The sequence below is a fragment of the Acipenser ruthenus genome, chromosome 35 (assembly GCF_902713425.1).
Source record: "Acipenser ruthenus chromosome 35, fAciRut3.2 maternal haplotype, whole genome shotgun sequence".
Taxonomy (NCBI): domain Eukaryota; kingdom Metazoa; phylum Chordata; class Actinopteri; order Acipenseriformes; family Acipenseridae; genus Acipenser; species Acipenser ruthenus.
The window spans coordinates 5890294-5902525 of NC_081223.1; the positions used below are offsets into that span (position 1 = coordinate 5890294).

The 12232-nt window shown below is 37.5% G+C and overlaps 1 pseudogene; it reads right to left on the reverse strand.

Moving 5' to 3' along the window:
- LOC117395249 (P2X purinoceptor 4-like) overlaps positions 1-1575 on the reverse strand; it is a 36606-nt pseudogene extending 35031 nt beyond the window's left edge.
- Between the last annotated feature and the right edge of the window lie 10657 nt (positions 1576-12232).

Sequence of the window (12232 nt, forward strand, 5' to 3'; positions counted from 1 at the left end):
TGACAATGGCCCACAGTATGCATCTGCAGGATTTCAACAGTTCAGCAAAGAGTATGGGCTTAAGCATAGTACAGCATTGCCTAGATATCCTCAATCTAAATGCAAATAAAAAGAATAAGAATTGTTAAGAAAAGCCGAAGCTGATTGTCAACATCCACATCTTACATTACTGGACTATCGCAACACACTACTGGAGGGTTTGGCATCAACAGTTCAATTACTTGTGGGACGAAGGACAAAAACCAGACTCCCCTCTTCACAGAAGCTGCTCCAACCACAAGTAGCAAGAGGAGTTACACAAAAGCTAAAAGTAAACCGAGAAAAAATAATACTACGACCGAGGGTCAAAACTTCTGAAGCCTCAGCCAGGAGATACAGTGAGGGTAAGGGAGGAGAGAATGTGGAGACCTGCTGTTGTTCTAACAAATAGCACACAGCCACACTCATGCATTGTGGAATCAGAAGGGCATCAGTACAGAAGAAACTGAAGGGATTTGATAAAGACAACAGAAACCTGAAGCAAATGAAGTGAAGCATCAAAGGAAACAAGTGGCTGAAAAAAGTGAACCTCAGGAGAGGATTAAGAACATAAGAACATAAGAACATAAGAAAGTTTACAAATGAGAGGAGGCCATTCAGCCCATCTTGCTCGTTTGGTTGTTAGTAGCTTATTGATCCCAGAATCTCATCAAGCAGTTTCTTGAAGGATCCCAGGGTGTCAACTTCAACAACATTACTGGGGAGTTGGTTCCAGACCCTCACAATTCTCTGTGTAAAAAAGTGCCTCCTATTTTCTGTTCTGAATGCCCCTTATCTAATCTCCATTTGTGACCCCTGGTCCTTGTTTCTTTTTTCAGGTCAAAGAAGTCCCCTGGGTTGACATTGTCTATACCTTTTAGGATTTTGAATGTTTGAATCAGATCGCTGGGTAGTCTTCTTTGTTCAAGACTGAATAGATTCAATTCTTTTAGCCTGTCTGCATACAACATGCCTTTTAAACCCGGGATAATTCTGGTTGCTCTTCTTTGCACTCTTTCTAGAGCAACAATATCCTTTTTGTAACGAGGTGACCAGAACTGAACACAATATTCTAGGTGAGGTCTTACTAATGCATTGTAAAGTTTTAACATTACTTCCCTTGATTTAAATTCAACACTTGTCACAATATATCAGAGCATCTTGTTGGCCTTTTTTATAGCTTCCCCACATTGTCTAGATGAAGACATTTCTGAGTCAACATAAACTCCTAGGTCTTTTTCATAGTTCACTTCTTCAAATTCAGTATCTCCCATATGATATTTATAATGCACATTTGTATTGCCTGCATGCAATACTTTACACTTTTCTCTAATAAATGTAATTTGCCATGAGTCTGCCTAGTTCTGAATGCTGTCTAGATCATTTTGAATGACCTTTGCTGCTGCAACAGTGTTTGCCACTCCTCCTATTTTTGTAATGTTTGTAAATTTAACAAGTTTGCTTACTATACCAGAATCTAAATCATTAATGTAGATTAGGAAGAGCAGAGGACCTAATACTGATCCCTGTGGTACACCGCTGGTTAACTCACTCCATTTTGAGGTTTCTCCTCTAATCAGTACTTTCTGTTTTCTACATGTTAACCACTCCCTAATCCATGTGCATGCATTTCCTTGAATCCCTACTGTGTTCAGTTTGAGAATTAATCTTTTATGCGGGACTTTGTCAATAGCTTTCTGGAAATCTAAATAAACCATGACATATGCTTTGCAATTATCCATTTTCAATGTTGCATCCTCAAAAAAGTCAAGTAGGTTAGTTAGACATGATCTCCCTTTCCTAAAACCATGCTGACTGTCTCCCAGGATATTGTTACCATATAGGTAATTTTCCATTTTGGATCATATTATAGTTTCCATAAGTTTACATATAATAGAAGTCAGGCTTAAGGTCTGCAGTTACCTGGTTCGGTTTTGTCTCCCTTTTTGTGGATCGGTATTACGTTTGCTATTTTCCAGTCTGTCGGTACAACCCCTGTGTCAAGAGACTGTTGCATGATCTTGGTTAGCGGTTTGTAAATAACTTCTTTCATTTCCTTGAGTACTATTGGGAGGATCTCATCTGGCCCAGGGGATTTGTTTATTTTAAGAGCTCCTAGTCCCTTTAACACTTCTACCTGTGTTATGCTAAAGTTATTTAAAACTGGATAGGAACAGGTCGAATGTGTCGGGCATGTTGTCCGTGTCCTCCTTTGTAAAAACTTGTGAAAAGTAATCATTTAATATATTTGCTATTTTTTTCTTCATCTATGAGTTTGCCATTTGTGTCTCTTAGACATTTAACCTCCTCTTTGAATGTTCTCTTGCTGTTATAATATTGGAAAATATTTTGGAATTGGTTTTAGCCCCCTTAGCAATATTGATTTCTATCTCTCTCTTGGCCTTTCTATCTTCCTTTTTGACTTATGTTTGCAGTTCCAAGTACTCTTTCTGTCTACTTTGTTTTTGGTCCCTTTTAAATGCTCTGTAAAGTGCCTTTTTTCGCTGAATATTTTTTTAATTGATCTATTAAACCATTTTGGCCATTTTGTTTTAGATTTAGATTTGTCTATTTTGGGATATAATTGTTTTGCGCCTCTAGTACTACATTTTTAAAAAACAGACATCCTTTTTCTGTGGATGTTTTCTCTATTTTACTCCAATCTACTTCTGTTAGTCTCTGTTTCATACCTTCATAGTTTGCTTTTCTAAAATTGTAAACCTTAGCTTTAGTCATTACTTTTGGGGTTTTAAAAAATATTTCAAATGAGACCATGTTGTGGTCTGAGTTTGCCAATGGCTTTCTGACCTCTGTTTTAGTTATTCTGTCTTCATTATTTGAAAAGACTAAATCAAGGCATGCCTCCCCTCTAGTCGGTGCCTTGACAAATTGCGTTAGGAAGCAGTCATTTGTCATTTCCACCATTTCAATTTCGTCCGTCGTGCCCCCCATCGGGTTTTCCCATTTTATACGGGGGAAGTTGAAACCCCCCATTAGTATGGCTTCTCCTTTTCTACATGCATTTCGAATGTCATTGTATAACAGATTATTTTGCTCAGCGACTGAATTTGGCGGTCTATAGCATGCTCCTATTATTATGCCCTTTGAATTTGTGTCCATTATTCTGACCCATATTGATTCTGCATTGTTTTCTTTGACCTGATTGAACACCTGGGCTTCAAGACTATTTCTTATGTATAGCGCTACCCCTCCGCCTCTTCTGTCCTGCCTGTCTTTCCTATACAGTGTGTACCCATTAATATTATATTCTGTACCCACTAATATTATATTCATGAAGAGACACTATCCAGTTAGAATTCAGAAAGCTGAATTCTTACTGGATAGCGTCTGGGACAGAATAATCCCTGTATAGCCACTAGGGTCAGGGTAGTCCACCCCTGCACTTACAAAACACTGGAATACTTATAAAGAAGGGGAGATGTAATGATACTGTGTTAAGTTACTGGGATTCAGTTATGTCGGTGTACCTGCAATACCGGGATATGCCAATAGATGGTGCCCTATTCTAGGAGAATACGTGAAGTACCAAGTTTATATTGACAGAGTGTACTAAAGTTGTATTGGCTGCACGTGTGAGACTCAGTAAATAATATAAAGAATGATGATGTTTTATGTTTCGGAAAGCAGTTTAATTCCTTGAATCCGGCGATATTGCAACGTGTGTTGTCAAATAGAAGGAACACTAATCTCAATACGGGAGCAACAGAACTCTGAATCACTCAGGATGATGACAAACAACAGGAATGAATAGTTTAATAATTCTCTCCTTCGTTGTGGCCAGTCTCACTTTAAGACCTTCGTTTCAAAACAATGCAAATTCAGGGATCTGAACTATGCTACTTCAGCATAGAAGAAAAAAAAAACGAATTTATTAATGATATTTCACAAAAAAAGAAGTGATGTAAATAAATGAATTGTATTATGTTGTGTGTTATTCTTAATACTACCACTACGACTATGACTACAACAACAACTACTACTACTACGACTACCACAAAGAAGAAGAAGAAGAAGAAGAAGAAGAAGAAGAAGAAGAAGAAGAAGAAGAAGGTTAGTACTACTAATAGTAACAACAAGTACATTTTACCCGATATTTTACTAGAGGAAAGTCCTCAATTAAATATGTCCAATTTCTTTCAGAGCATTAGTGCTTTGTCAGTAGAAGTCTTTGACTTGTGACTCACCAGATCGATATGAAAATGATTCCGTGTATACTCCATTTCAGGCATGCCAGTTTTTTGCTTTTAATCTGCAAGTATTTAACTGTATTGTAGTACCTAATGGAATTCCACAGACCCATTGTGTGCCTGAAATTGTTTAAAGAAATAAAAATAAATATAGTGTTCTAAATTCTGTTCCTTAACACTGGCAGCAAGATACTCTTGTCACATGTACTACTAGCACCAGTGCTGCCTTTTCTAGTGCTCGACAGGGTTGCCAACTATTTTTACAAAAACTCACCAATTCTTCCTAAAAACCCGCCCAAACCCAACCCAAGCAGGAGCGTAAGTTGTGACATCACACTCACCTCTGATGTTCCCCAGTGTAACAAATAGCAACTACATTATTTGCAATTTCAACTTTTTGTGTTTTATGTGCTTAATTACCAGGGATCCTCGGAATCCGTTTGCTGCGGAATAAGTTGCTGTCGGAGAGTTTTTATTTGTACACTTGCAAAAACTATGAAGGCTTTTTTTGGTTGTTTGGTAACCATATCAATACACTTCTCATATATAATCATCATCGACACAGGCAATGCTTAAATTTAGTGAACATACTTGTTCAATAAAACTGCTTCTGGCGAACGAGGCACACTGTCAGTGTCACATTCATGCTGAAACGTAGCTGCAGTTTAGTTCAGTATCCAGCGCGTTTTTACTACTCAACAAGCTGTTTAAAGATGTTGGGGGCACTCAATTTTAGCCTTTTATTTTAATTGTGGAATAACGCTGATACGAATCATACGAAAAATCATTCCTTTTCTTTAATCAAGTAAAACCTTTGAGAACAAATTCTTATTTGCAATAACGCCTGTTACCAGACTGTGCCTTTTAGAAAGTGCTCCGTTTGTAGCCCAAGGTAATAATGAAATGTACATCATATGACAAATATTGATGCGTGTCATTGTTACAATGTTTAGCAACAGTGATGTAAACACTAATGGTTGTGTATCATACAGCTTAGTATTTTGCTTAGTCATATCGTAAATATTTTAAAACTACTCAAAATATAACCAAATAAAATACCCGCAAAAATGTCCAAAACTTCTCACGTGTGACGTCAGTAGAATACGCTATATGCGATATCACCATGTTAATTTTTAACCAATGAAAATGCAGCATTTGGTTTTGACAGGCGGCCTTAACCAATCAGGACCAGAAGTCCCGCCTCCCAGTTCCGGTCATGTGTTTGTAGTCTTTAAGCAATATCGGAAGTCCCACCCTCCCATCATGTCACGTGTATGTAGTTGTTAATGCACTTTTGGAATCCGTGTTCCATGATTGTAGTTTATCACATTAAAATAGCGAATTAAACAAAGGTTTGGGGTATTCATTTTTAATTTAAATGTATTTAGAGTGAAATGGGTAAACAGGAGAATACATTGTTTTGTTATATGTGTCATTTCAGAAAATAAAATAAGCTTTTTAGAAAAATAAAAATAAGTTTGAAAACAAGGGTATACAGTTTGTTCTATTCTTTATTTCAGAAAAAAAATGAGCAGTAAAATGGGTGAAAACAAAAAGGGTACGAAGTGCTGAAAAAATAAACGAGCTTGAAAACGAAGACAGTAAAATGTTAAAAACAAGTACATTACACAGAGAAGCGTGTCCGTTTAAAAATAAATAAATAAATAAAATAAAGTGTTTTATAATGAACAACGATCCGATGCTGTATGTACAGAGCTAAATGGACCTATACAGAAGGAAAGCGACACAGGATGGTCTTAAACAGAGAAGCGTGTCTGTTGAAAAAAGACAAAATGTTTAAAATAAGGAACAACCTGTTTAAGAAATGTACATACTTAACCCAACACAAATAAATAAATACATAAATAAATAAATAAAATAAAATAATAATAATGTGAGACCCTGTATACATTGTTAACATTTAAAAAAACCTTCTTGCATTACTTATTTTACACAGCTGGATGTACAAGCATGTCTAAAACAGCAGGGTCGGCTTCTGAAATGTCTGTACCAAGTGTCTTGAGTTTAAAACAGGGGTGCCCAATCCTGGTCCTGGAGGGCCGATGTCCCTCCTGACTTTTGTTGCAACTGTGCCCAAAATTACTTAATTGGACCAATCAAGCCCTTATTAGAAGCTTAATTTGTCCAATTAATCAATTTAGTGTACAGTTTAAACAAAAACCAGGAGGGCATCGGCCCCCCAGGACCAGACTTGGGCACCCCTGCTTTAAAACCTTAAAATGTCAAATAAAAAATAAAAAAGAATACACACCTTGACTATCGGCTGCTGCTATGTTAGACTTGTTACAATGTATTTACATAAACTGAAGAAAAAAAAACAGTTTTAAAATAAGATGCTACAAACCTTTTCAGTGTCAGTGCTTGTCTGTATCTGAACAAACAGAGAGAATTGCGAGTGTGGCTGCAGTTCCCCCAGGGTGCTGAGGGCGTTGTGGAAGCGCCACGCCCCTTCCTGTCACGTGATTGTAGTTTTTACAGAAGTTTTACCTAGGTTCAGGGCCATGTGTGTAGTTTTAAAACAACAGTTTTAAAGTTTTCAAGTCAATTTTGAGATAAAGAAAACAAATTGTTACCGTAAAACGGTAAATAAAACTAAAGTATAGAGATGTTGTTGTATTTTTTTTTAATTTATACAATTAAAATAAGGCATATGTTGACCCAGCTGTGCAGAAAGATCAGTTTGGGTCTCTCTTGGCAATGCTGAAGAGGCCTGTAGCTTATACAGAAGTATACAAAAAACACAAAAGTTTTCAAAAGTACAGATTGAAGGATTATCATCTGAACAAAACAGTCTTTAGGCACGTATTTAAACACTTTGAAACCAGGCGTTTATGCTGAAATGCACGGATCATGAATGTATATTTAAGTTTATTTATTTTAAAGCTTCAAAACGTCAAAACAATATGGTACAAACATTGACTATCAGCGGTCATATTTTAGACAATTTCCAACATTGTTACAACGTATTTACTTAAAGCAAAAAATTGTTTTAAAATAAAATGTGATAAACTTCGGCTGTGTCTATTCTTGTGTGAGCATGGCAGACTGAGAGAGAATTGTACAAGCGACAGATCCCCCTCATGAGCGAGGGGCTGGGGATTGCACTGGCCTGTGGTGATAGGCTAGAGGCGATAAGTACAAGAGTCTGCTGTAATTCCTTTAGGTAGAATGAGAACAGTTTTAAAGAGGGGAATGGTAAACAATTTTAAAAAGTTAATAAAATGACATAGAACACTTCTCGTTACACAGCATGTCACTCCCGTTTTAAAGTTTTTCATACATAGGACTGCATTTACAGAAAACTGCACGAAAAACTATTCCATATATCCTGTTAAAAAGTGTGCAGAATAGTGGGGTGTCTGCATAAAGAAAATAAGTGTCAAATTGGTTAACAGACCAGTAAGCTTACACGATGCATAAACCAAATAGGGAGCATTTTTCAAGAGAAACAGAACGGTGGTTGCTGACATTGAGTAGCAATGGCAAAATGAACTAGAGATTAGAGATGTGCTGGTATTGAAACTTCAACGATGATTTTAGGTTACATTATAGCGTGTATAGCTGCGCTGTCTAAGGATGCAGGGCCTGGCCCTTTGACAAGCAAGACAGCTAAAGAAGTGGACAGCGCATTTCAAAGCCTACAACATGCTGTGTCCTGCGGTGCTATCTAGAGGTTGTCCAGCCAGTTTCACAAGAGAATCGGCAATGCAATTTCGATGAACAATTGTTGGGGAGTTCTTAGCACAGGGCACACACTGTAAAACTATTATCTTTTGTTGCCCTTACACTTCACACTGTGTGTGTGTGTGTGTGTGTGTGTGTGTGTGTGTGTGTGTGTGTGTGTGTGTGTGTGTGTGTGTGTGTGTGTGTGTGTGTGTGTGTGTGTGTGTGCGTGCGTGCGTGCGTGTGTGTGCTAGTTATATTTTTCCAAGCTACGGTGTTCAAGAGTTTTAGCCAAGATGAAAATAACTAAACTTTAGAGATGCTAGTTGGGCCCCTCTAGCTGGGATGGCTGTTCTTGAGAATGTCCAGTTTGTGACGGTCAGCTAAGAAAATGTGGTGTTTTAAGATGCCAAGGGGCCATCCGGTTTACATTATTGTCCTTTTAGAAACGGTTTTGTGTCAATGTTCTGCAACCAGCTACTGTGTAGTATTGAAACATGTGGTGCCAGTAATTCAGTTATGCAAACTGAAATCTTTAAAAAAAACAATAAATTAAAAAAAATATTCCAATTTAGTCATCAGAAAACATTGCTTACAAAACATTTACAATATTTACAAACAGGTACTTATCCACATCCTGTGAAACGGTTCGCTTGTACTGCGCTTCCACGTTACAGGACGGATCCGCTGCTTCTTGTTATTTATTTGCAACACACACATAGTTCGGGGTGTGTGAGCACACATTTTACATTCTGTGTGCGTGCATTTTGTCTACAAACACTCATATATCCAATATTTATATATAAAGAAAACACCAACAAATACTTTGAGCAGATGTTAAGCATTTTCTTTGCAGAGAATAATTTCTGAAGGTATCCTAAATTCACATTAAGGATTTTTTCTTGGTTACAAATTGACTTGTTAAAACAGAGTGTGTAAAAACAAGGGGGTGAGGGGCTCTTCTTTAACTTGTCATCTCTCGTGGCTATCTAACTTACACCTGCCCTATCTGGAGTGTAATGCAGTCACTTGATAACCACATTCTTCACAATACAGTATGCAGACTCTTTGACAGAGGGGCTCCTCCTCAAAGATCCTGAAAATAAAAAGCTAAAGTTTGAATGCACTGAAATGAAGGAACATAAATATCTCCCTGAGCTGGGAGGTAGTGCCACCGTTTCATTTTTACCAGGGGAATTCTAACACGACTGAAGTGAAATAGAGAAACTAGGTACCAATGTCACCTCCATAGTAAAACGTGCTTCATTTACATGATCAAATTGTATCTAATGCCCAGCTGTAAACACTATGCTGCGTGTGTCGAGATATTAGTTTAGTCCATCCTCTATGCCTACACACACTGGTCAGCTTTCAAACGCTGTAGCGTCCATGTGTTAACATGTCTGTCGATGCCTCTGACGTACATCGCACTCTTGAGATTATTAACACAAATATCCTGTGCAACACGAAGGAAAGTTCATTCCAAACACTTAACTGTTCATTCTTTATTATAAATGTAGGGATTTGTAAATATCTGTGAAAGATAAACTTGCCAGCGTCAGTGCCATACTGTCGCTGGAGGTGAAAAGCGCTCAGTGCTACTGGCGCTGGTGTGTAACACCTGTAACATGTTAAACCAGCGCTCAGTGCCGCACCGCCGCGGACCAGCAGACCATTGCAAGCTAGAAAGCCAATACAGAAAGTGCCACATGACAAGTGTTCGTGTGGTGTTTTAGCTTGCTGAAATCATCTTCTTTAGAAACTTTATTTTTATTTTTGAAGCCGCACATTGTAAGTGATATTCTGGAAGACGAGACTCCCTTTTCAAAGCACGTAGAAACAAGCAATCAGCAGCGACAGTGCTTCCCGGCAGCTTTTGTCGAAATTCTCTTTTTATATGTATTTTCTGTAAACATTAGTTTATGGATAATCTTGTTTGCTTTTAAACCAATTAAATTACATTATTTTTTACACATTATTTTTACATACACTTGCCCATTTATTCAGTTGGGTGTTATTTTTTTTTTACTGGAGCAATCTAGGTAAAGTATCTTGCTCAAGCAGCAGCGTTCCCCACCTGGGATTGAACCCACGACCCTCCGGTCAAGAGTGCAGAGCCCTTGTTTGTTTGTTTGTTTGTTTGTGTTGGGTTAAGTATGTACATTTTAAACAGGTTGTTCCTTATTTTAAACATTTTGTCTTTTTTAAATATACACACTGCTCTGTTTAAAGCCATCCTGTGTCGTTTCCTTCTGTGTCGCCGCAATATAGCTCTGGACATGCAACCTCTACACGTGTTAACAATTCACATTTCTCCCCTTTTAAAATTGTTTTTCATTTTTAAGTAACTGCATGGCAACCTTGTTTTTACCATTTATTGCAGAGATTCGCCGTTTGGTTCTGTACCGTTTCTTATCTTCGAACAGACGTACCAGCAACACCCTTCGCACATGCCCAGCGATGCTGCTAGCCAGTGCTGGGGTTCCCCTAGTTTCTTATCTTCGAGCGACGCCCTTAGCTCCTGCAGGGCACAGATTAGTGTACAGCAGTGTTCTCTTTCCCGCAGACACATTTAAGGTTTGTAGTATTTTATTTAAAAAATATATATATATTCTTTAAGCAAATACATTGTAACAAAGTTGGAACTTGTGCTTAGGTCTAAAGCTATGTAAAATACGTTTTTTTAAAATGTTAACAATGTCTACAGGTTCTCACATCTTACTTTGTTTTATTTATTTATCTATCTATGTGGTAGTTAAGAAGTGTTTTAAACTGTTTAGCACGTTTTTAGTCTTTTTTCAACAGACACGGTTCTCTGTTCTCTGCAGGTTTTAACAATTCACATTTCTCTGTTTTTAAACGGTTTTTCATTTTTAAGCACATGCATTGTAAACTTGTTTTTAACATTTTACTGCTCATTTTATTTTCAAAACGTGCTTTATCTTTTCAACATTTTATACATTTTTGTTTTCCCTTTTTACTCATTTAATTTTTTCAACACTTGATACATTTTAGTTTTGACGGGAGGGTGGGACTTCTGGAATTGCTTAAAGACTACAAACACATGACCGGAACTGGGAGTCGGAACCTCTGGTCGATTCTGATTGGCTAGGGGACCTGTCAAAACCAAATGCTGCATTCTCATTGGTTAAAAATTAACATGGTGATAGCACATATAGCGTACACTACTAACATTATGTAAAATAATATAACATGCTGTTATTAATAAAGATAAATACAACTAATTTGTGTTCTATTTTTCTTGCCATCAGATTATGTAGTGTACATTTTGTAATTTGCATTTGCGTTATATATTATTGTGTCAATTGCTACAAACATTCAGAGTTATGTAGCCTACGCATCAAGCGCATGCTAGTATACTCTTAGAATAAAGAGTTCTATAACCTTTTAAGGTTCTTTGGCGTGCTTCATATATGGAACCCTAAAAGTGTCTATATAGAACCATTTCAGATGGTTCGTTTAACACCAGATACGCATGCCAGCGTCAGTGACACACTGTCGCTGGAGGTGAAAAGCGCTCAGTGCTACTGGCGCTGGTGTGTAACACCTGTAACATGTTAAACCAGCGCTCAGTGCCGCACCGCCGCGGACCAGCAGACCATTGCAAGCTAGCAAGCCAATATAGAAAGTGTCACATGACAAGTGTTCGTGTGGTGTTTTAGCTTGCTGAAATCATCTTCTTTAGAAACTTTATTCTTATTTTTGATGGCGCACATTGTAAGTGATATTCTGGAAGACGAGACTCCCTTTTCAAAGCGCGTAGAAACAAGCAATCAGCAGCGACAGTGCTTCCCGGCAGCTTTTGTCGAAATTCTATTTTTATATGTATTTTCTGTTAACATTAGTTTATGGATAATCTTTTTTGCTTTTAAACCATTTAAATTGTTCCAAAAAACCCCCAAAAAAGACTATTCTATAGTCCATTCATTTTAATTCCGTACATGGTCTTGTTGTACTAGTGCTAAAATATACACTCCCTTTTTTCTTTATATATTTACCCGAAACCTTGCTTAATATAATTTTAGGAAATGACATGTCAGCACTGTGCTTGCATCCAGAGCACGTCTGCCGATGAAAATAAAAATACGGCTAAAAACAAAACAGTATTCGCTTCAACAGAGACAGTCAGTAGCGTAAAAACAAACAAGCTAAATGCTCCGCGTCTGACTGTACAGTTTGACATTTGAATGTGCCGCCCCTGCTTGTTCTGCGATGCTCAGCCAATAGGCAGGGACAGGACGTTGAAAAGAATTGTGGGAAATGTTGTTTTAAGACCTTGAAATATACCTTTGCTTCTATGC